The 23,258-nt window shown below is 36.5% G+C and overlaps 1 protein-coding gene across 1 annotated transcript in view; it reads left to right on the top strand.

Moving 5' to 3' along the window:
* The window catches only part of COG5 (component of oligomeric golgi complex 5), a 277,137-nt gene that overhangs the window by 211,854 nt on the left and 42,025 nt on the right, over nucleotides 1–23,258 (top strand). The gene's annotated exons all lie outside the window — the stretch shown is intronic.

Here is a 23,258-nt window from a genome sequence, read left to right as displayed (position 1 = left end):
CTAACTGAAATCCAAGGAGTAAGGCTTTAGTACATCTTTAACTGTCATTGATGGACTAATTTTAGAGAATGTGCCAAAATGTGGTATCTCTACTGTCATTATAGGGATAGCCAACCATGTTTTTTTGTTGTTGTTGTTTGGCTTCCCTGACTGCTCCAATTGAAACATTGTAAAATGAAGTACAGTTGACCCTTGAACAACTTGGGGGTTGGGGCACCTACCCTCCCTGCAGTCAAAAGTCCATGTATAATTGATAGTCAGCTCTCCGTATACGTAGTTTCTCCTTGTCATACCTTCCGTGTCGGTGGATTCAACCAACTGTGGATCATGTAGTACTGTAGTATTTACTACTGAAAAAAATCCGCATGTAAGTGGACCCTCCCAGTTCAAACCCATGTGTTCAAGGGTCAGTTGTAATCTGGCTTTACCTATATCCTAGTAGTTCTAGTTGGTTCTGGAATAATTTTTAGAGTAGGTTGGTAACAAATTGAACTTAAGGAATTTGCATAAAATGATCCTTGGTGCTAACAGTCATTTCATGAGACTTCCTGCTTTCAGTTCCAATGGATGGCTCCATTGTGGTTGCATATTAATGTGGTGCTATTTTCTGCTCAATTATTCTTGCAGCTTTGACAAATAATTTAGAAGCATCTTTTTTTTTTAAACTTTGTTTATTGAAAGCTGGCCCTACAGAGACCATGGAAGCTCTTTATAGATAATTAGATGACTAATTTTTCTCTCAAACTTTTTTTTATAGAAGCTTTATTATGATACTTATTACTTTTAAAAACATGGTTTATTGCTATAAATGAAATTCGGTATTATATCCAGTAGAGTTCAGCGTAATTACTGGAAGTGTCAGAAAAAAATATCCTTATGAGATGGTCCCACCTGACAACAACATTATAAAGAAGAGCCAGCATATGTATGGAAAATATATCACTCTTCTGTGACAGGCGGGGGCAGTGGTAAATGTAACATGTGACTTCAGTTAAGGCAGTGGTGGCAAAAGGCTTTAACAAAATTAAAATATATCAAAAACACTGGATTGAATTGATGCTGTTGGTCAAATAGTCTGTGACCCTAAATTACTCAGGCCTACCATCCTACAATGCTAAAGGGTAACAGAAAGTCACAGACTTAAATTTTTTTTTTTTTTTAGACAGTAAACATGGTCTATATTTGCTTTTTTCCAATAGAATACATTTGATCACTTTTTTTTTTATACAGCAGGTTCTTATTAGTCATCCATTTTATGCACATCAGTGTATATACATGTCAATCCCAATCACCCAATTCATCTCACCACCACCACCACCCCTTGGCCACTTTCCCCCTTTGGTGTCCATACGTTTGTTCTCTACATGTGTGTCTCAATTTCTGCCCTGCAAACCGGTTCATCTGTACCATTTTTCTAGGTTCCACATATATGCATTAATATATGATATTTGTTTTTCTCTTTCTGACTTACTTTGCTCTGTATGACAGTCTCTAGATCTATTCTCGTCTCAACAAATGACCCAATTTCCTTCCTTTTTATGGCTGGGTAATATTCCATTGTATATATATACCACATCTTCTTTATCCATTCTTCTGTCGATTGGCATTTAGTTTATTTCCATGACCTGGCTATTGTAAATACTGCTGCAGTGAACATTGGGGTGCATGAGTCTTTTTGAATTGTGGTTTTCTCTGGGTATATGCCCAGTAGTGGGATTGCTGGATCTTATGGTAATTTTATTTTCAGTTTTTTAAGGAACCTCCATACTGTTCTCCATAGTGGCTGTATCAATTTACATGCCCACCAACAGTGCAAGAGGGTTCCCTTTTCTCCACACCCTCTCCAGTATTTGTTGTTTGTAGATTTTCTGATGATGCCCATTCTAACTGGTGTGAGGTGATACCTCATTATAGTTTTGATTTGCATTTCTCTAATAATTAGTGATGTTGAGCAGCTTTTCATGTGCTTCTTGGCCATCTGTATGTCTTCTTTGGAGAAAGGTCTATTTAGGTCTTCTGCCCATTTTTTGATTGGGTTGTTTGTTTTTTTAATATCAAGCGGCATGAGCTGTTTATATATTTTGGAGATAAATCATTTGTCCATTGATTCGTTTGCAAATATTTTCTCCCATTCTGAGGGTTGTCTTTTCGTCTTGCTTATGGTTTCCCTTGCTGTGCAAAAGCTTTTAAGTTTCATTAGGTCCCATTTGTTTATTTTTGATTTTATTTCCATTACTCTAGGAGGTGGATCAAAAAAGATCTTGCTGTGCTTTATGTCAAAGAGTGTTCGTCCAATGTTTTCCTCTAAGAGTTTTATAGTGTCCAGTCGTACATTTAGGTCTCTAATCCATTTTGAGTTTATTTTTGTGTATGGTGTTAGGGAGTGTTCTAATTTCATTCTTTTACATGTAGCTGTCCAGTTTTCCCAGCACCACTTATTGAAGAGACTGTCTTTTCTCCATTGTATATCCTTGCCTCCTTTCTCATAGATTAGTTGACCATAGGTGAGTGGGTTTACCTCTGGGCTTTCTATCTTGTTCCATTGATCTATGTTTCTGTTTTTGTGCCAGTACCATATTGCCTGATTCCTCCAGCTCCGTTTTTTTTTCCCTCAAGACTGCTTTGGCTATTCGGGGTCTTTGTGTCTCCATACAAATTTTAAGATTTTTTGTTCTACTTCCGTAAAAAAATGCCATTGGTAATTTGATAGAGATTGCATTGAATCTGTAGATTGCTTTGGGTAGTAAAGTCATTTTCACAATATTGATTCTTCCAATGCAACAACATGGTATATCTCTCCATCTGTTGGTATCATCTTTAATTTCTTTCATCAGTGTCTTATAGTTTTCTGCATACAGGTCTTTTGTCTCCCTCGGTAGGTTTATTCCTAGGTATTTTATTCTTCTTGTTGCAATGGTAAATGGGAGTGTTTCCTTAATTTCTCTTTCAGATTTTTCATCATTAGTGTATAGGAATGCAAGAGATTTCTGTGCATTAATTTTGTATCCTGCAACTTTACCAAATTCACTGATTAGCTCTAGTAGTTTTTGGGTGGCATCTTTAGGAATCTCTATGTATAGTATCATGTCATCTGCAAACAGTGACAGTTTTACTTCTTCTTTTCCAATTTGTATTCCTTTTATTTCTTTTTCTTCTCTGATTGCTGAGGCTAGGACTTCCAAAACTGTGTTGAATAATAGTAGTGAGAGTGGACATCCTTGTCTTGTTCCTGATCTTAGTAGAAATGCTTTTAGTTTTTCACCATTGAGAATGATGTTTGCTGTGGGTTTGTCGTATATGGCCTTTATTATGTTGAGGTAGGTTCCCTCTATGCCCGCTTTCTGGAGAGTTTTTATCATAAATGGGTGTTGAATTTTGTCAAAAGCTTTTCTGCATCTATTGAGATGATCATATTTTTTTTTTTTGCGGTACGCAGGCCTCTCACTGTTGTGGCCTCTCCTGCTGCAGAGCACAGGCTCCGGACTCGCAGGCACAGCGGCCATGGCTCACGGGCCCAGCCGCTCCGCGGCATGTGGGATCCTTCCAGACCAGGGTACGAGCCTGTGTCCCCTGCATCGGCAGGCAGACTCTCAACCACTGCACCACCAGGGAAGCCCGATCATATGGTTTTTATTCTTCAATTTGTTAATATGGTGTATCACATTGATTGATTTGCATATATTGAAGAATCCTTGCATCCCTGGGTAAATCCCACTTGATCATGGTGTATGATCCTTTTAATGTGTTGTTGGATTCTGTTTGCTAGTATTTTGTTGAGGATTTTTGCATCTATATTCATCAGTGATATTGGTCTGTAATTTTCTTTTTTTATAGTATTTTGTCTGGTTTTGGTATCAGGGTGATGGTGGCCTCGTAGAATGAGTTTGGGAGTGTTCCTTCCTCTGCAATTTTTTGGAAGAGTTTGAGAGGGACTGGTGTTAGCTCGTCTCTAAATGTTTGATAGAATTCACCTGTGAAGCCATCTGGTCCTGGATTTTTGTTTGTTGGAAGTTTTTTAATCACAGTTTCAACTTCACTACTTGTGATTGGTCTGTTCATATTTTCTATTTCTTCCTGAGTCAGTCTTGGCAGGTTATACCTTTCTAAGGATTTGTCCGTTTCTTCCAGGTTGTCCATTTTATTGGCATAGAGTTGCTTGTAGTAGTCTCTTAGGATGCTTTGTATTTCTGCAGTGTCTGTTGTAACTTCTCCTTTTTCATTTCTAATTTTATTGACTCCTCTCCCTCTTTTTCTTGATGAGTCTGGCTAACGGTTTATCAATTTTGTTTATCTTCTCAAAGAACCAGCTTTTAGTTTTATTGATCTTTGCTATTGTTTTCTTTGTTTCTATTTCATTTATTTCTGCTCTGATCTTTATGATTTCTTTCCTTCAGCTCAGTTTGGGTTTTGTTTGTTCTTCTTTCTCTAGTTCCTTTAGGTGTAAGGTTAGATTATTTATTTTAGATTTTTCTTGTTTCTTGAGGTAGGCTTGTATAGCTATAACCTTCCCTCTTAGAACTGCTTTTGCTGTATCCCGTAGGTTTTGGATTGTCACGTTTTCATTGTCATTTGTCTCCAAGTATTTTTTGATTTCCTCTTTGATTTCTTCAGTGATCTCTTGGTTATTTAGTAACATAGTGTTTAGCCTCCATGTTTTTGTGTTTTTTACATTTTTTTCCCTTTAATTCATTTCTAATCTCATAGCATTGTGGTCAGAAAAGATGCTTGACATGATTACAATTTTCTTAAATTTACTGAGGCTTGATTTGTGACCCAAGATGTGATCTACCCTGGAGAATGTTCCATGCGCACTTGAGAAGAAAGTGTAATATGCTGTTTTTGGATGGAATGTCCTATAAATATCAATTAAATCTATCTGGTCTGTTGTGTCATTTAAAGCTTCTGTTTCCTTATTCATTTTCATTTTGGATGATCTGTCCATTGGTGTAAGTGAGGTGTTAAAGTCCCCCACTATTACTGTGTTACTGTCGATTTCCTCTTTTATAGCTGTTAGCAGTTGCCTTATGTATTGAGGTGCTTCTATGTTGGGTGCATACATATTTATAATTGTTATATCTTCTTCTTGGATTGATCCGTTGGTCATTATGTGGTGCCCTTCCTTGTCTCTTGTAACATTCTTTATTTTAAAGTCTATTTTATCTGAATGAGAATTGCTACTCCAGCTTTCTTTTGATTTCTATTTGCATGGAATATCTTTTTCCATCCCCTCACTTTCAGTCTGTATGTGTCCCTAGGTCTGAAGTGGGTGTCTTGTAGACAGCATATATATGGGTCTTGTTTTTGTATCCATTCAGCAAGCCTGTGTCTTTTCATTGGAGCATTTAATCCATTCACATTTAAGGTAATTATTGATATATATGTTCCTATTACCGTTTTCATAATTGTTTAGTGTTTGTTTTTGTAGGTCCTTTTCTTCTCTTGTGTTTCCCAATTAGAGAAGTTCCTTTAGCATTTTTTTTAGAGCTGGTTTGGTGGTACTGGATTCTTTTAGCTTTTTCTTGTCTGTAAAGCTTTTGATTTCTCCATTGAATCTGAATCAGATCCTTGCTGAGTAGAGTAATCTTGACTGTAGGTTCTTCCCTTTCATCACTTTAAGTATATCATGCCACTCCCTTCTGGCTTGTAGAGTTTCTGCTGCGAAATCAGCCGTTAACCTTATGGGAGTTCCCTTGTATGTTATTTGTCGTTTTTCCCTTGCTGCTTTCAATAATTTTTCTTTGTCTTTAATTTTTGCCAATTTGATTACTATGTGCCTCCTTGTGTTTCTCCTTGGGTTTATCCTGTGTGGGACTCGCAGTGCTTCCTGGACTTGGGTGGCTATTTCCTTTCCCATGTTAGGGAAGTTTTCGACTATAATCTCTTTGAATATTTTCTCGGGTCCTTTCTCTCTCTCTTCTCCTTCTGGGACCCCTATAATGCGAATGTTGTTGCGTTTAATGTTATCCCAGAGGTCTCTTAGGCTGTCTTCATTTCTTTTCATTCTTTTTTCTTTATTCTGTTCCACAGCAGTGAATTCCACCATTCTGTCTTTCAGGTCACTTATCCATTCTTCTGCCTCAGTTATTCTGCTATTGATTCCTTCTAGTGTAGATTTCATTTCAGTTATTGTATTGTTCATCTCTGTTTGTTCTTTAATTCTTCTAGGTCTTTGTTAAACATTTCTTGCATCTTCTTGATCTTTGCCTCCGTTCTTTTTCTGAGGTCCTGGATCATCTTTACTATCATTATTCTGAATTCTTTTTATGGAAGGTTGCCTATCTCTGCTTCATTTAGTTGTTTTTCTGGGGTTTTATCTTGTTCCTTCATCTGGTACATAGCCCTCTGCCTTTTCATCTTGTCTATCTTTCTGTGAATGTGGTTTTTGTTCCACAGGCTGCAAGATTGTAGTTCTTCTTGCTTCTGCTGTCTGCCCTCTGGTGGATGAGGCTATCTAAGAGGCTTCTGCAGGTTTCCTGATGCCAGGGACTGGTGGTGGGTAGAGCTGTGAGTTGCTTTGGTGGGCAGAGTTCAGTAAAACTTTAATCCACTTGACTACTGATGGGTGGGGCTGGGTTCCCTCCCTGTTGCTTGTTGGCCTGAGGCAACCCAACAGTGGAGCCTACCTGGGCTCTTTGGTGGGGCTAATGGCAGACTCTGGGAGGGCTCATGCCAAGGAGTACTTCCCAGCACTGCTGCTGCCAGTGTCCTTGTCCCCACTGTGAGCCACAGCCACCCTCTGTCTCTGCAGGAGGCCCTCCAACACTTAGCAGGTAGGTCTGGTTCAATCTCCCCTGGGGTCACTGCTCCTTCCCCTGGGTCCCAGTGCGCACACTACTTTGTGTGTGCCCTCCAAGAGTAGAGTCTCTGTTTCCCCCAGTCCTGTCGAAGTCCTGCAGTCAAATCCCACTAGCCTTCAAAGTCTGATTCTTTATGAATTCCTCCTCCTGTTGCCAGACCCCCAGGTTGCGAAGCCTGACGTGGGGCTCAGAACCTTCACTCCAGTGTGGGCTTCTGTGGTATAAGTGTTCTCCAGTCTGTGAGTCACCCACCCAGCAGTTATGGGATTTGATTTGACTGTGATTGCGCCCCTCCTACCATCTCATTGCGGCTTCTCCTTTGTCTTTGGATGTAGGGTATCTTTTTTGGTGAGTTCCAGTGTCTTCCTGTCGATTATTGTCCAGCAGCTAGCTGTGATTCTGGTGTTCTCACGAGAGGGTGTGAGAGCACGTCCTTCTACTCCACCATCTTGGTTCACAGTTTCTTAAAATTTTTTTAAGTGAATTTTTTTTAAGGTGGTTTTACTTTTCTACTTTCATTTTAGTGTTTAAAGAAAGCCTAAGCATTAAATAACAGTTCAAAGAGCATCATATGTTTATTATTTTAAATATTATTGAGTAATGACAAGTAACGTTTTAATGTTCATCTCTTGTGTTTTGGCTATTAATAACACTATTTCTGCCACTCCTCTATGTTTTTAAATTTGACAAGTTTTGTTCTTTGATCTTGCCAGATTCCTCTTCCTTTACAATTATTTCACTGAAAACATTTAGAAGAAAATAGCCAAGTGTTAAATATTTAGTGAGAGAAAGATTGAAACATGTTTTAAAGTAGAATATCTACTCTATCTGTAAATGGAAATGTTGACTTGTAATTTGGTATAAGTCTATAAAGGGAGAATTCTTTTTATTGGTGAGATATTTAAGTCTCAAGTCCACAAGGTTGAAAAGTGACAGAAATCAGATCATTAATGAATGTTTAAGCTGTGAAATAAAGGAAAGCTAGAATTTTAACAACAGTGTGTTTTTTAAAAGGGCAACTTGAAAATACAAAACTTGAAATGTAGCATGAGCAGCTTTCCAGAATCCTAAATTTATTTTCCTAAAGGTTAGTTGTGGAAGTTTCTTGGCTATCGGAACATTTAACATGCTTAACTATAGCTTTAGTTCACATCAGGAGAAAGGATGGTAAAAGGATTTCTCAAGTTGATCCTTTGTGTGGACCGTCTTTATGGCCATCTAAACTCATTATGTGTTTTCGGATATATTCTTTCATATGCCTAAAAAAGCTATATGTTTTTCTTTTCAACCTTATTATTTGAATGTCTTAGGATATAGTAGAATATAACATATATGAGTTATATACGTAGTACATATATTTGCTTATAATAATCTGAAATTATTTTATCATTACCCATGTATTTGTTTTTCTAAGTCTTCTTTGTTATTAATCACCAGAGTTATGTGTCATAAAAACCTAAAGCTCTATAGGGACAAATCCTTACATCTTTCTTTCTGACTCTTAAATGGTACCAGAGAATTCATTTTTTAAGGTTAGGATAGGGCCGTAAAAATAACTACCATTATTAAACATCTATAGTGGCTTGGATTGTGCCAAGGCATTAAAATGTATTATCTCATTTATCTCACAACAACCCTTGAAATGGAAGTATCAGTATCTGCCACTACAAAATGTGGAAATTGAGGCTGAGAAAGCTTAGTAGCCTGGCTGATATAGACTGCTAAAAGTGCAATGCTGGCAGGCAAGTCTTAAAACTAGCATTCAAACTCCAATTTGAGTCTAGACCAAGCTTTAAAACTCTCTTGTACCACAACACAAATACATCTTTCTTTTTTACTTAAGTAGTATTGTTTTGTGATTTACTTACCCACTTTGCAATATAACACAGAGATGTATATCTGCTATTTTAATACATGCATAGTATACTTAAGTATCATAGTTTACTTCTTTATTCTTAACGGATAGTGTCTTAGTCCATTCGGGCCACTGTAACAAAATGCCCTAAACTGGGTGACTTATAAACAACAGCAGTTTATTTCTCACAGTTCTGGAGGCTGGCAAGTCCAAGATCAAGGCATCAGCAGATTTGGTATTTGGTGAGAGCCCCTTTCTTGGTTCATAGATGGCTATCTTTATTTTGTAAGCTCACAGTGTAGAAGGGGCAAGGGGGCCTTCTCAAGCCTCTCTTATAAGGGCACTAATCCCATTCATGAGTTCTCTGCCCTCATAACCTAATCAGCTGCCAAAGACCCTCACCACCTGGGGCATTAGGTTTCAACATATGAATTGGTGGGCGGAGGGTACGAACATTCAGATGGTAGCAGATATTTAGATGGTTTAGTGATTTAATTTAGAAATAACAGGGATTTAGCCTTGAATTCGCATATGTGAGTTATAAGTCTTAGGGTTTACTTCCTTTAACATGTATTTAATTTAGTATGTTTCCAAGGTGCTGTTTTGTGAAAATGAGATCATTGTTTTTTTAGACTGTCTTCATTTAAGAATTCTTACTCATTTGTCTTGACAGCAACTGTGAAGTTATAATTAATTTACTAAGTAGAATTTTATGTTCCAAATACACACACACACCTATAGATGTATATATCATAATATTTTATGATTGAACAAATTGATTATATAATGGTGATATATTGGTAATTTGTATAGTTCTGAAATGTGAACTTTAGTAGAAAATGTCACTAGATCTTGCTACCACAAGTTTGAATCAGTGTTTTCCTTGCTCTCTATATGTTAAAAGAAAATTAAAGTATTATTATATAAGGGAATTATTGTGATACCTTGATAATATATAGGCTTACAAACTATTGTGATAACAAAATTATAGGCAAATAATACTAGTAAGTATTCCTTTTAAAAGGTAAATTGTTAGGGTATTTTCTAATAATAACTATTATCTGATGGTTTCTGGGCATGACATATAGAATCCCAGTATAAATGTCAAACATTATAAATTGTGAAAAAGTAGATTGGCATTTAATTAGGTTGCAGACCATTTGAAACAATAATAAGGATGACATTTAAGGGGAGGTTTCAGCTTCAGAGCAGGTCAGTAGCTGTCTATGATGAGGTCAGTAGCTCTAGACAACAGTAGGGTTTTTTAAAAGCTTTGTAAATATACACTTTATTCTTTGTATAATTAACAAGTAGTTTAGAGACTTGACATTCTTACAATGGAAGAAAACCTGCATGTGTGATATTTAAATGATGATATAGAAACATAGGAGTTTAACTTTTTTAGTTTTAAAAGGATTGTTTAATGCAGATTTAAATGTCGTCTACCTGGATACTGCTCCATATAATATCATTCGGTAATAGCCTGTGTTATTAACATTCAAGTAGAAGATTTTTTAAAAAATATAAAATCACTTGGAAGAGTTTTTATGTTAGGTGCAAGCAGAGGAAACGTATCGGTAGATTCTCTTTAACCAAACGTGCTTTAGCTATAATACAAATACACTGATCCCTTGGGTTACCTACCCTCTTGATTCTTTAGACAGCTTTCCACTCTTTCTTACCTCTCTTCTTATGTTGGTGTATTTTAGGATCACTCCTTCTTTTCGTTAAGACAGCTCTCTGACTTGCTTCCCCAGCTCGTAAGAGCTTGATTTTCTGGGGGCTGTGTCAGGTCAGTAGTAAGTAGTTATGCTGTCTAAGATTCAGTAGGCCATAGTGAAGACAGAGAGAAATGTCAAATAATGGTGTTGTAATTAGGAAATACTTTCAGCAGAAAGTTAAAAATTCAGTTATCAGTTAAAGTCTGCAAAAGTCTGTTTAACTGTTGCCACAAAATTGTTGTATAATAGCTACAAAATCTGAGTTGCATGTAATGAGCATTTATTGCTTGTACGTCTTGGGGCCTGTGAGGGGAAGCTAGGTGACTTTGCTGACTTTGGCTGGGTTTACTCCACACCAGGCCAGCTGCTGATCTAGGCTGGCTTTAACCATAGTTAATACTCTGTTCTTCATGTCTCTAATCCTGCAGCAGGCTATTCTGAGCTTGATCTCACGGTGAAGGCAGAGGCACAAGAGAGAAAATAGCCCCGTAAGTCTGGCTCACCAAAGCAACCCAGCCACAGTGCGATATTAAATAGCAAAGGATATGGCTGCAGAAAGAGATGAAGGTTTGGGGCCAATTACACCATCTATCACAAAGCCAAATTGGGAACTTGGCAACAGAAAAAGAGAGTTAATGAGCTTTTCTTTTTAATTCCCAATGGCCTAATTTCCTTCCTTGAATCTTAATAGTGTGTATTAAATTTTTAAAATATTTGTTTGTATATATGTATTGGGATATAATTGACACATAACATTATATTAGTTTCAGGTGCACACCCTAACTTTTTTTTTCTTGTGATGAGAACTTTTAAGATTTACTCTTTTAACAACTTTCACATATACAATACGGTATTGTTAGCTGTAGTCCCCCTGCTGTACATTACATCCCTGGACTTACTGTCTTATAACTGGAAGTTTGTATCTTTTCACCATCTTCCCCCACTTCCCCCACCCCTTACCCCTCACCTCTAGCAGCTTGTATCTGTGAGTTTGTTTTGTTTTGTTTTTTAGAGTCTACATATAAGTGAAATCAAAGGGCTTTCGTTTTTCTCTATCTGACTTATTTTACTTAGCGTAATGCCCTCAAGGTCCATCCATGTTGTCACAAATGGCAGGATTTCCTTCTTTTTTGTGGCTGAATAATATTCCATTATACATATACACCACATTTTCTTTATCCCTTCATTTGCCATGGACGCTTAGGTTGTTTCCACATCTTGGCTAGTGTAAATAATGCTTCAGTGAACATAGGGATGCATATATCTTTTCCAGATAGTGATTGCATTTTCTTCAGATGGCTGAATCATATGGTAGTTCTGTTTTTAATTTCTTGAGGACCCTCCGTACTGTTTTCCACAGTGGCTGTACCCGTTTACATTCACACCATCAGTGCACAGGGTTCCCTTTTCTCCACATCCTCACCAGTGCTTGTTATTTCTTATCTTTTTCTTACCAGCCATTTTAACAGGTGTGAAGTGATACCTCTTTATGATTTTGATTTGCATTTCCCTGATGATTAGTGATGTTGAGCACTTTTTTATGTACCCATTTGCCATCTGGGTATCTTCTTTGAAAAATGTCTTTTCAGTTCCTCTGCCCTTCTTTCAGTCAGACTGGTTTTTGGTTGAGTTGTATGGATATATGATTTGCAAATATTTACTCCTAAGTGTGTATGAAATTTTTATGGCATATGACTATCAGCTTCATAGCCCAAAGAAGATAGAAATTCATTACTATGATAATTTACTTAATGATTTTAATTAATATTAATTTACTTTTAAAAATTATGAGCCTTTTTATGTATGCCTTATGTGATGACATATATTTGTTCCCTTATCATATATTGTATTCTCGAATCTTTGTTGTCCTAAACTTGTTTACATTACCACAAGCATATAATATTAATTTTTCCCCTCTCCTATTTTTCCTTATGTCTTTCATTACAAAATATACTCTCATTTATCTCTTCCTTTATTTCAGAATGTGAACAAATAAAACAAATAGAATTTTCCATGTCAACTCCAGAAAGTACAAGAAGTAATGCGAGACTTGAAACTGGGCATTTGGATCAGGCCCCCATGAGTTTTCACTGCCATGTTAGCACTTTGATACCATGAAGGTTTTTTAAATATATAATTCAGCTCTTCTAGGTGTTGCCATTGACAGGATTAGTCTGAATTACCTGGTCCATTTTTACTGGAATTGGAAGTGATCTTAAAACTATAGAGCTTTTATATCTTTTCAAGCATCTTAGTGATCAAGAAGGTATAATCTTATCCCTGTTTCAAGGTACAGGAATATAATTTAATTCTCTAACGTATACTTCAAAATTATACTATTTTATGGGCCTCCCTGGTGGCGCAGTGGTTGAGAGTCCGCCTGCCGATGCAGGGGATACGGGTTCGTGCCCCGGTCCGGGAGGATCCCATATGCCGCGGAGCGGCTGGGCCCGTGGGCCATGGCCGCTGGGCCTGCGCGTCCGGAGCCTGTGCTCCGCAGCGGGAGAGGCCACAACAGTGAGAGGCCCGCATACCGCAAAAAAAAAAAAAAAAATTATACTATTTTAAAGTATGTTTCTGGGAGAGAAAGTTGTCAGCATTTAGTCAGGGTTAGGCTGTGATTTGCTCAGAGTACCCTATTCCCTAGTACACACAGTCATACAAATGCGTATAATGACAAAGATATAGCTACACTTACAAATAAGATAGAAAACCTATATTTACCTCCTAGGGCTGCCATAGGAATCAGCCTAGTGTGACACGAGGCAAGATGGCCTTGCAAATGGAACCAAAGCCAAAACACGCTCAGGGATTGGCTCTTGCAGTATCCAGTGCGATGGGATCTCTGAGCCACCAGCATTAGATGTGATTGTGAATTGCAGAGCTGTGGTGGTAGTGGTCGGGAGGGAGGCATGGTTGAAAGGGCAACTATAAAACCCCCAGACAACGGGGACAAACGGAGTAACCATAGAGGAAGACAGTTTTCACAGAGGAGCCTCTGAGAGCTTTCAAGGTACTAGGCTAGTTCTCATATTTCTTCTAAATTTTATGACATACTTGTAACTTCAAGGTGCTGAAAAGCTGAAAATGTATTGCTGTCTACCTATAGATTGTGTGCTCCTGCTCTCTCTTAGCAGAAAAACAGCAGTCTTAATTTGAAGAAACAAACAAAAAGACACTTTCTTTTAAAAGTTAGGATGCAAGCTAAAATTCACTGCATTTGAGTATAAAAGAACTCATTTGCATCTTAGAAATTATTGATTGTCTTTTCCCTTTACTATATCAAGCACATAGCAGCTAACTTTTGGGCAGCCAACTTTTACTAAACTCACTAGTATGAACTTGTGCCAATTTAGATTATTTTCTGAGACATACCTGAAACACTGGTACCTGTGGAAAGTGTCCTCCCTGTGATAGGGCTCCAGAAAACCTGCCTTCTCCTTTGTGGACAACCTTTTCTAAACATTATTTTTCAGTGTCTTAGGGTAGGAATTGCTAATCTAGGAGTTCTGTGAAGGGTTTTCAGGGGATCTGTGAACCCCAGGAAATTATAAAATGTTATTTTATATGAGTTTTTTCTGGAAAAATGTTGTAAGAGGTTTCAGAGAGGTCTGTGACCCCTCCCCTCAAAGTAACCGAAAAATATCTGGAAAATCTCTCAGATATTTGGAAATTAAATAACATACTTTCAAATAATCTCTGGGTCAAAAGGGAAATATAAAAATATATTTTGAATTAAATAAACATGAGAATATACCATATCAAATTTTCTGGGATGCAGTTAATTTAAGGAAATACATAGCATTAAATGCTTATATGGGGGGCAAAAAGAAAAAGGTCCCAAATTACTGTTCAAATATTCCACCTCAAGAAACTAGGGCAAAAGAAGACAAATTAAATCCATAGCAGTTTGATTTTCTTTTTAAATTTTATTTATAATTTTCTTTGGCTGAGTTGGGTCTTCGTTGCTGCACGCGAGCTTTCTCTAGTTGTGGTGAGCGGGGGCTACTCTTTGTTGCAGTGCACAGGCTTCTCACTGTGGTGGCTTCTCTTGTTGCAGAGCACGGCCTCTAGGAACGTGGGCTTCAGTAGTTGTGGCACACGGGCTCAGTAGTTTGACTCGCGGGCTCTAGAGCTCAGGCTCAATATTTGTGGTGCACGGGCTTAGTTGCTTGTGGCATGAGGGATCTTCCCAGACCAGGGCTCAAACCCGTGTCCTCTGCATTGGCAGGCAAATTCTTAAGCACTGTGCCACCAGGAAAGCCCCCCCCCCCAATAGCAGTTAACAGAAGGAAATAATAAAGATGAGAGCAGAAATCAAAGAGTTGAAAACAAAACCAATAGGGAAAAATCAATAAAACCAAAACCCTGTTCTAGAATTATATGTGACTTTTGTAAAGTCAATGTACATGTAGGGGAAGAAAGACTTTCCCTCCACCCTTCTAGGTTTGATGGCTGGGTCTATGAAATAAACTGACAATAGGCAAGTTAACAGGAGAAAAAGAATACAAATTTATTAATTTTTTTAATATTGTGTATGTGCATTAGGGCATCACAGTATAAAAAAAGTGGATTCCCAAAAAGGGGTGAAATTTGAGAGCTTCTATACCCTCATAATAAGGAAGCCTATTCCCCATGTTGTACAATATATCCTTGTAGATTATTATACCTTAGAGTTTGTACCTCCTAATCCCCTACACCTATATTGCCCCTCACCCCCACTGGTAACTATTAATTTGTTCTTTGTATCTGTGAGTCTGCTTCTTTTTTGTTACATTCACTAGTTTGTTATATTTTTTAGATTCCACATATAAATTATATCATACAGTATTTGTCTTTGATTTATTTTACTTAGCATATAGATGTTTCACTTCTGTTAATTCAAAACGTATATAAACCCTATCTTTGCCAAGAACCCTATTTAGTTGGGAAATCTAATTGCTAACTGTAATCATTCTAATAACCTTAAAAGAGTAACAGTAATGACAAGGAATATTGCACTCCGGGGAGTTTAGATCCTCTTGCTTCCTTTCTTAAGCGTACAAATAAGATGCTTCAAGAAAATATTAATAGTTTGGAGTTTAGTTACAAATCAGTGAGAGAAATTCTTTGTAGTCTTGTGAAGATTTCTGTGTGCTCATTTGGAAAAGTCTCAAGGTATATTATTAGGCTAGAAAAAGAAGGTGAAAATATTACATTTAGTTGTCCCACCTGTAAATAAGATAGATATATAAAATAAATGCTGTTTTATAAAGGCTTTTCTGTTTCTTTTTCCTTTTTAAAATAGAAGACCACAAGAAAGTGTTAGTGTGTGACCCTGGAGGACTGGACTAAGGATGTTTCCCGGAGAACTTTTGTTTTTCAGTTTATACTTTCCAGTTAGCTCTGTTTCACTGTTTACGATACGCAGGTTTTAAACAGAAGAAAGAATTTAATTAGCAGCCAAAGGGATTGATCACAATCAGTGGGGCTGAGGAGGCAGGTGCAAGTGGCTTAAAAGCCAACAGAAGTCTGGTAGATGTTTGAAGCAGTTTTAGTTGCAGACTTTGGTTATATCACCGGGAAGTGGCCCCTTCCACCCAGGGCCTCTAGTTCTAAGCACTCTGTCCTTCAGCTTTGCTTATATGCCCGGATTCCTGGATACTGGGAGACTAGAGACTGACTGAATGCTCTGGCTTTCCTAGAATTCCTGTGAGCCCATCTAATATCCTTGAAACTCTAACCTCAACTCTAGATCATGCCAGCCCTTGCAGGATGTAGTGAGGGCTTTGGCCTTCACTCTCAATGAGAGGGAAGCCCTTTCATGGTTGAACACTGAAGGAGGAAATGTAACTCTAAAGGAAGGATTGAAATGCAAAAAGGAATAGTAAGCACAAACAATTGGTAAATATGTAGGTAATTCTAAGCCTTAGCTGCATAAAAAAAGAAATAATAGTGACTAGTTTGGGACATGCAAACAAAAAGAACCCCCTAAAATACAAGTCCACATCAGAGCTTACAATGCGGAAGGGATAATGAATTTGAAACCATTCTAAAATGCTTGTGTTATTCAGGAGGACTGTAAAGCCATAGATACTTTGACTTAAGTTGAGTATGAATTTTAACAATTTAATTATGGCCACTGAAAGAATAGAAATAGAACGTATAAATTCTAATTTAATTGATGGGGAAAATGGGTTAAAAAAAAAAAAAAGGTACCAGTTCAGTAAAAAGTTGAAAAGTAAACAGAATAAAAAGAAGCAAAAAAAAAATCATATAAAAAGTTCATAGTAAGATGGATTCCAAATATATCATTGATCACAGTAAATGTAAATAGACTAAACTGGCCTGTGACTATTCTCCAGTTGGATAGAACTAATAATTAAATTTAGTTTTGTGTGATATACCTAGAACATAAGGACATATAAAGAATGAAAGTAAAAGACTGGAGAAAAGATATTTCAGGCAAATAGTAATTAGACAAAAGCTGATATAACTATATTAACAGCAGGCAAAATGGACTCTAAAGCAAAAAGCATTATTAGGGGTTGGGGAGAGGGTGGTCATAAAATGAGAACAAGAACGGTTTACTAGGAGGGTATAAGAATTATGATACACCTTACGACACAGCCTCAGACTAATAAGACAAAGTGGATGGAATTTCACAGAGAAATCGACAAATCCACTATCAGAATGGGAAGTTATGGGGTTAAGGAGGTTAATCAGGCCACCGCAGAATGGCAGAGCTACTCCCTTAAGACTTCTCAAGACGCAGGAGGGAGGAGATATGGGGATGTATGTATATGTATAGCTGATTCATTTTGTGATACAGCAGAAACTAACACACCATTGTAAAGCAATTGTACTACAATAAAGATGTTAAAAAAAGAAAAAGACTTCTCAGACAATCATAGTCATTTGTGGCAAACACAAACAGAATGACATCGCCAGATTTTGCAAAATAAATTTGTAGTTTAGATAATCATTGCTCTCAATCAGGTAATTAACCTTTTTTTTTCTGGTTTGACATTATAAACAGTGCTATTAAGATTAATATTTAGAGAGAGCCTCATTAGCTTGGAGCTCAATAATATATTGGCTTGGCCAAAAAGTTCCTTCAGGTTTTTCCATCAGATGTTACAGAAAAACCCAAATGAACTCTTTGGCCAACCCAATAATTTTATATTATTAAGAATAGTTAAATTGAAAGTTACCTTTAGACTATATATAAAGAACTTCTTTGCTATGAAAATTAATAATGCATACAAGATTATAGGTTTAATTGCATTAGAATTTATATCTCAAAACTGTGAAAGTACTAGTCTATATACAAATGTATAAACTACTAATTATTTTTTTAAATTTTATTGACTAGCTTAGGCCTTAATAGTGGGATTCTGATATTTTAGTTTATCTATATCCCTAAGGGTAATAAACTTATTTCTTTTGGAAATTCTGTGGTTTGAAATTCAATGTGTATGAAACCTAAATTACCTTGAGTCAAAGGCGTCTTATTCTCTATAATATATGTATATGCAAAGAGTTTTCCTGTTGATTAATAAATTAGTCTTTGTATTCATTATTGGAAAATGGAAAAGGTCAGTATACCTGACAATGAACCGTTCTCTCTTCTTCAAAGAATTAATATACAGACTTATGATTCTAAATTAAATTAACAAGGCCCGTGTTTTAGGAGCCAGTGATCAGTCATGGGTAGGTGGAAACTCCATCTGTTGTTCAAAAGCGTAAGGTTCTTTGAAGAAAAAAAAAAGTAAAAACTCCAAGTGATCCATTCCTAGCAAATTGTGTTTGCCTTCCCTACCCACTGTAGTTATCAAATCCCATGTGCCAGGTGGAGTTTTTGACATAAAGGACAGGAGCTTGGGAAAAGATCTAGAGGAGGTTGATGAGAAAGGTAGGTTGATGAGAAAGGTAGGTTGATAAAAGGGTCTTCTAACAGTAATACAGGGTGTCTCAGCAATATAGCTTTGAATTACAAAGCTATATTTGATTCCTGTGTGCTGGTTTTACTCACCTCTTGTCTGTAAACAAGATTTGATTTCAAGCTTTTTAGTTATATGTTAATTGTCCAAAAGGGAACCCATCTCAAGTTGTCACCTCTTTGATATCAGGTCTGTGTGAAGGTTTAGTCTGATGTCAAGATGTAACATTACCATTGAATCTATTCTGTAGTTAAATGTACCTGTCCTTATTTTCAGTTAGACAAATATGTAGTAACACCTCTTTTTGTTTATCAAGTAGTCAAATATTTGACAAATTCAACAGTCTGAAATATAAATAAGAACCAGGAAAGAACTAAAAACATCCTTTGAACTTCTAGAATTGATGTCACAGTGTCCATGCACTAAAGTATGACCTTAATTTATGGGGAAGTCTCCTAGCTTGCATGTGGTTAGTCCTCTAGCTTCCCACTTTGCAGCAAGTTAGACCAAGATGAGGGGAAATAAGATCAAAAAGAGGAAACTGACACTTTAAGAATAAGATTAGGATTCTTAATATCATCAAAATTTAAAGAAAAAGGAAAAGGAAACACAAAATTTCAAAAGATACGGTAACCTAAAGCTGTTTAATGAGTGAAGGGGCAAGCAGCCATATATACTCTACGAAGCTCTGATAGAATTACTTTTAAAATAAAGATGTGTAATAGCACAAAAACACCACTCACTAGTGAACATTTACAAAAGTTAAGTAGAATTTGACTTCTTAAGGTATAAGTTCAGTGTGTCTTATTTATGAAACCAGAAAAGTATTGACATACAGTGTAGCGAGATTTTCGTAAAAATATTTTCTGATAGTTTCAGCACCTAAGAAAATTAATTTTATTTGTCAGGGAAGTTTAGTTAGGTTGACTTGCCAGGAAAATGAAGAATTGCTGTGTAAACCTGTGGATTTGTCCTCTGCTATATAGATTTGCAGAAACATGCCTATGTCTGAATTTCAAATACAATTCAATTTCTAATGTATTACAAACTGTATTTAGTATCAGGGATGTTAGACAGTAATTTAATTGTGAATGTGTGTGTGTATATATTTTTAGTGCAATTAATTGGCATGTTATAATAAGCTAAGTGATATTTAATTATAATTCTTTTATTCTTTACTCTAAACCAGGTAACCTATGATGAAAGCATTTGATAAGTAAATATAAATAAAAATTATTTTAATCTGTGTCACAGATTAGTAGATCAAAAGGGATTATCTTTTCCAAAAATCTTCTTTTGGGGAAGTAAACAGTTACCAAAGCAGTTTATTTTCTTATATTATCTTAAATCTTTCAGGGATGGAATTGTACATCTTCCATTTTTATAATGGAGGAAATTATCTTGTATAACACTTTCTAAGTGTGTTCTACAAATGAACCTTTTAGATTGTATGGAATTCTACAGTGCTTTTTACTAGTATTCTGGTAATTTTGCACATTATGTAATGCTTCATACTATTTTTTAATATTTTTGCTTTATTTCTTTCTAGTTTTTTTTCTGAGACAAAACTGCTGCACAGACAAATCTGCTTTTCTTTGTTTGTTTTTTTACACAGTTAACACTATAGCGTAAGCACCTCCCATTGTTGTTTGTTCCAGCATGTGAATTGTTTCATATACCCAACTATTCTCTTATTCTTAGACACGTAGTATTTTCCAAGTTCTCTGTTTTATAAATAACATTATCCTTGTGCATATAGCTTTACTATTTTCTTAGGATACATTTCTTATAGTGGGCTATGAAAGGATACAGCAGTTTTGAGGCTCTTGGAATATACTGCTTATCAGCATCTCTTGACCTAGAAAGCATTTAGGTGAACCATAGAATACACTTAGAATCATTGGCCAAAATGTCCAGGAAAACTCATATGACATTACTCAGGGATTACAAATAGATTTCATCTCCTGTGTCTAAGAGATTTGTAGTCACTACCTGGAGCACTGTGTTACGAGGCCATAACAGGGCCACAGTTGATTACTGATGTCTTCTCTGTGTGTGGGGGTGGGGGTGGGGAGTGCAATCGGAGAGTTAGCTATTTGCCCTTTATACACTCCAGTAGAATAACAACATTAATAATACTTTGCCTTTTGCGTGTAATTTTTTTTTCTGTGAACTCCAAAATTGGATAAAAAGCATGCATTAGATCAAAAGAATTTGTTCTAATATAAATATGACATTACATTTAAAAATTTGGTAATTGTAATCCAAATACACTCACCACTTTCAGAAAAATAAGCATAGATATAACCATAACTGAAGGTTCATCAGAGCTTATTTCAGTTTTTGTTAAAATATCTGATTTAATATAAAAATGTTTTGACTTGTTTTTATTCAGGAAGCATTGTAGATTAGTATACATTTCGCATTGTTCTGTTTTAAACCTATGAAATTCTAATACATACTTTTTTCCTCGTTTGTTTTACATATGATTGCAAAGAAATATTTAGAAGAATTGTGACCAAATCCATATAAAAAGGAGTTATCCCTTGACATTTCTTAGCAGTAATGGAAATTATGGATAAATAGAACACTAGTAGTATTTCCTTAATATCTGGAAAGTAACTTAACTGTATGTAACTCATAACTAATCCATAATATATTTTCTTGTTCTTTTTAGACATTCTTCTAAATCACCAACTTTATAATTTCCCCAAAAGTAATTTTCGGTAGATTATCTGAATAGAAATTTAAAGCTCTCATCCAACTCATCTCTTGAATCGTCTTTTACTTGTAGCCCTCAGCTGTGATGTTAGGGCGATCTTGGGGTCATTTCATCTACAAATTAAAAATTATATAAAAACATTCTTCATGTTAACAGTATAACTTACCATTGTTTCAGGACTTTAATTTCAGTTGTTTCTCATGCATTGAATTCACACAAAGTTCCTAGTGAGCAGATGTACAGAATTAGAAGTTGTGAAAAATACTTTCTTCAGATAATTAAACTTAAAAAGGAATAGTAAGTCTTGTTGTTTGCACATAGGAACCATTTTAATTATTAAGGATTCCTTTAGCCTTTGGAATCGCTTTCTTTTCGTGTGTGTGTGTGTGTGTGTTTTAAAACTCAAATGCTGCTCTTTTGCTTTCTGACATCTTTCCAGGCTATATTAAATAGTGTAACGTGATGCACCAGTATGTACATTTCTCATAGTTTAGAATATTGAATCTCTTACTGCTTTTACCTTTCTAGTTCCCTAGTTCCTAATGCTTCACAGCCAAAACTGTGTTTTTGCACCTCCATACAATTTAATTCATCTCAAATAAGGTGGACTTTGAAAAAGCAGCAATGAGAAACCATTATTCTGGCCATTCAGTTATTCAGCAGATACCTAATGAGCATCTTCTACTTGCTGAACGTACACGTGAATTCGTGAAAAGTAAGTTTTAAGGAGATCAAATGAAGGAAATAGCTTGAAACAGTAAAAGTTAAAATGGCTGAAGATGGGTGGAGACTTCTGAAATAGAGGATGCCTACTCTGGACAAGATGCTTTCTTAACATAACCAAAAAGGAGCCAAAATAATTTAGTCTGTTCCTCTAGATAGTTTCAGTGGCTTTTGTTTCCAATTCCTCAGTCCTAGTCTGTGCCTGTAGTCCCTCACCAGTACTGAGAGAGGTAGAGCTTGGAGGAGTGGATTGTAGGGGAAAGGTCTAAGCAAAGGAGAAGTGAGAAGAAAATGAGAACCAGACATAGAATTGTCTAGAGATAAAAATGGTAATGCCTTGGGACTTCCCTGGTGGTCCAGTGGTTAAGACTCTGCGCTTCCACTGCAGGGGGTACAGGTTCCATCCTTGGTTGGGGAATTAAGATCCTGCAAGCCACGCAGCCAAAAAAAGATAATGCCTTACATTGCTAAGGCATTTTACAGTTTACAAAGCATACTTTGGTATTGACTCTATTGTTAGTTTCATGTTACAGATAAAGAAATCGAAGCCACAAGTTACTCAGCTAGCAAGTGGTAGAGAAAAGTCTAGATTCCTAAGTCTAGTGTTCATTTAATTGCAGACATTCTAGGAACAATAGGAGAATGGATAAAACGAACTCAGATAAATTCATACAATGCAATATCACACAGCAATAAAAAGGAACAAACATGGGTGAAAACCAGTAACATTATGCTGAGTGAAAAAAGCTTTACATTCATATACCCAAAAAAACTTTATGTAAAAATACAGAATAGATAAAACTAATCAGTGAGATGAAGTCAGTGGTAACAAATATAGTGATGTCTTCAAGTTATTTTGAGATGCATCAAAAATATAAAATGGGGGCTTCCCTGGTGGCACAGTGGTTGAGAATCCACCTGCCAATGCAGGGGACACGGGTTCGATCCCTGGTCTGGGAAGATCCCACATGCTGCGGAGCAGCTAATCCCGTGCGCCACAACTACTGAGCCTGTGTCTAGAGCCCATGAGCCACAACTACTAAGCCCACCTGCCACAACTACTGAAGCCCCCGTGCCTAGAGCCCAGGCTCCGCAACAGGAGAAGCCACTGCAATGAGAAGCTCATGCACCACAATGAAAAGTAGCCCCTGCTCACCACAACTAGAGAAAGCCCGTGTGCAGCAATGAAGACCCAACACAGCCAAAAATAAATAAATAAAATAAAATGGATAGAGGGATGAATAACATAAGCAAGTGTTATAAAATGTTATTATAGAATCTAGGTGTTCAGTATATGGGTGTTCACTGTACAAGTCTTTAAGTGTTCATAATAAAATGTTAGAAAAAATAAATTGTGCCTTTTAGTGGTTTTGAAAATATGTGTGAGCAAAAATAAAAAGTTTTTCCCAAGAAGAAGGCAGCGGGAGCTGGTAAAAGACTGAATAATATGTGAAATACTGTCTTTGGAACTCGTTAAAAATATCTTTCCCTATTGTCTGTGAATGTAGCCCCACTTAA

The sequence above is a fragment of the Mesoplodon bidens genome (genome assembly GCF_964165515.1).
Source record: "Mesoplodon bidens genome assembly, chromosome: 9".
In the NCBI taxonomy this organism is placed as follows: Eukaryota; Metazoa; Chordata; class Mammalia; order Artiodactyla; family Ziphiidae; genus Mesoplodon; species Mesoplodon bidens.
This window is presented reverse-complemented; position numbering and strand designations above follow the sequence as displayed.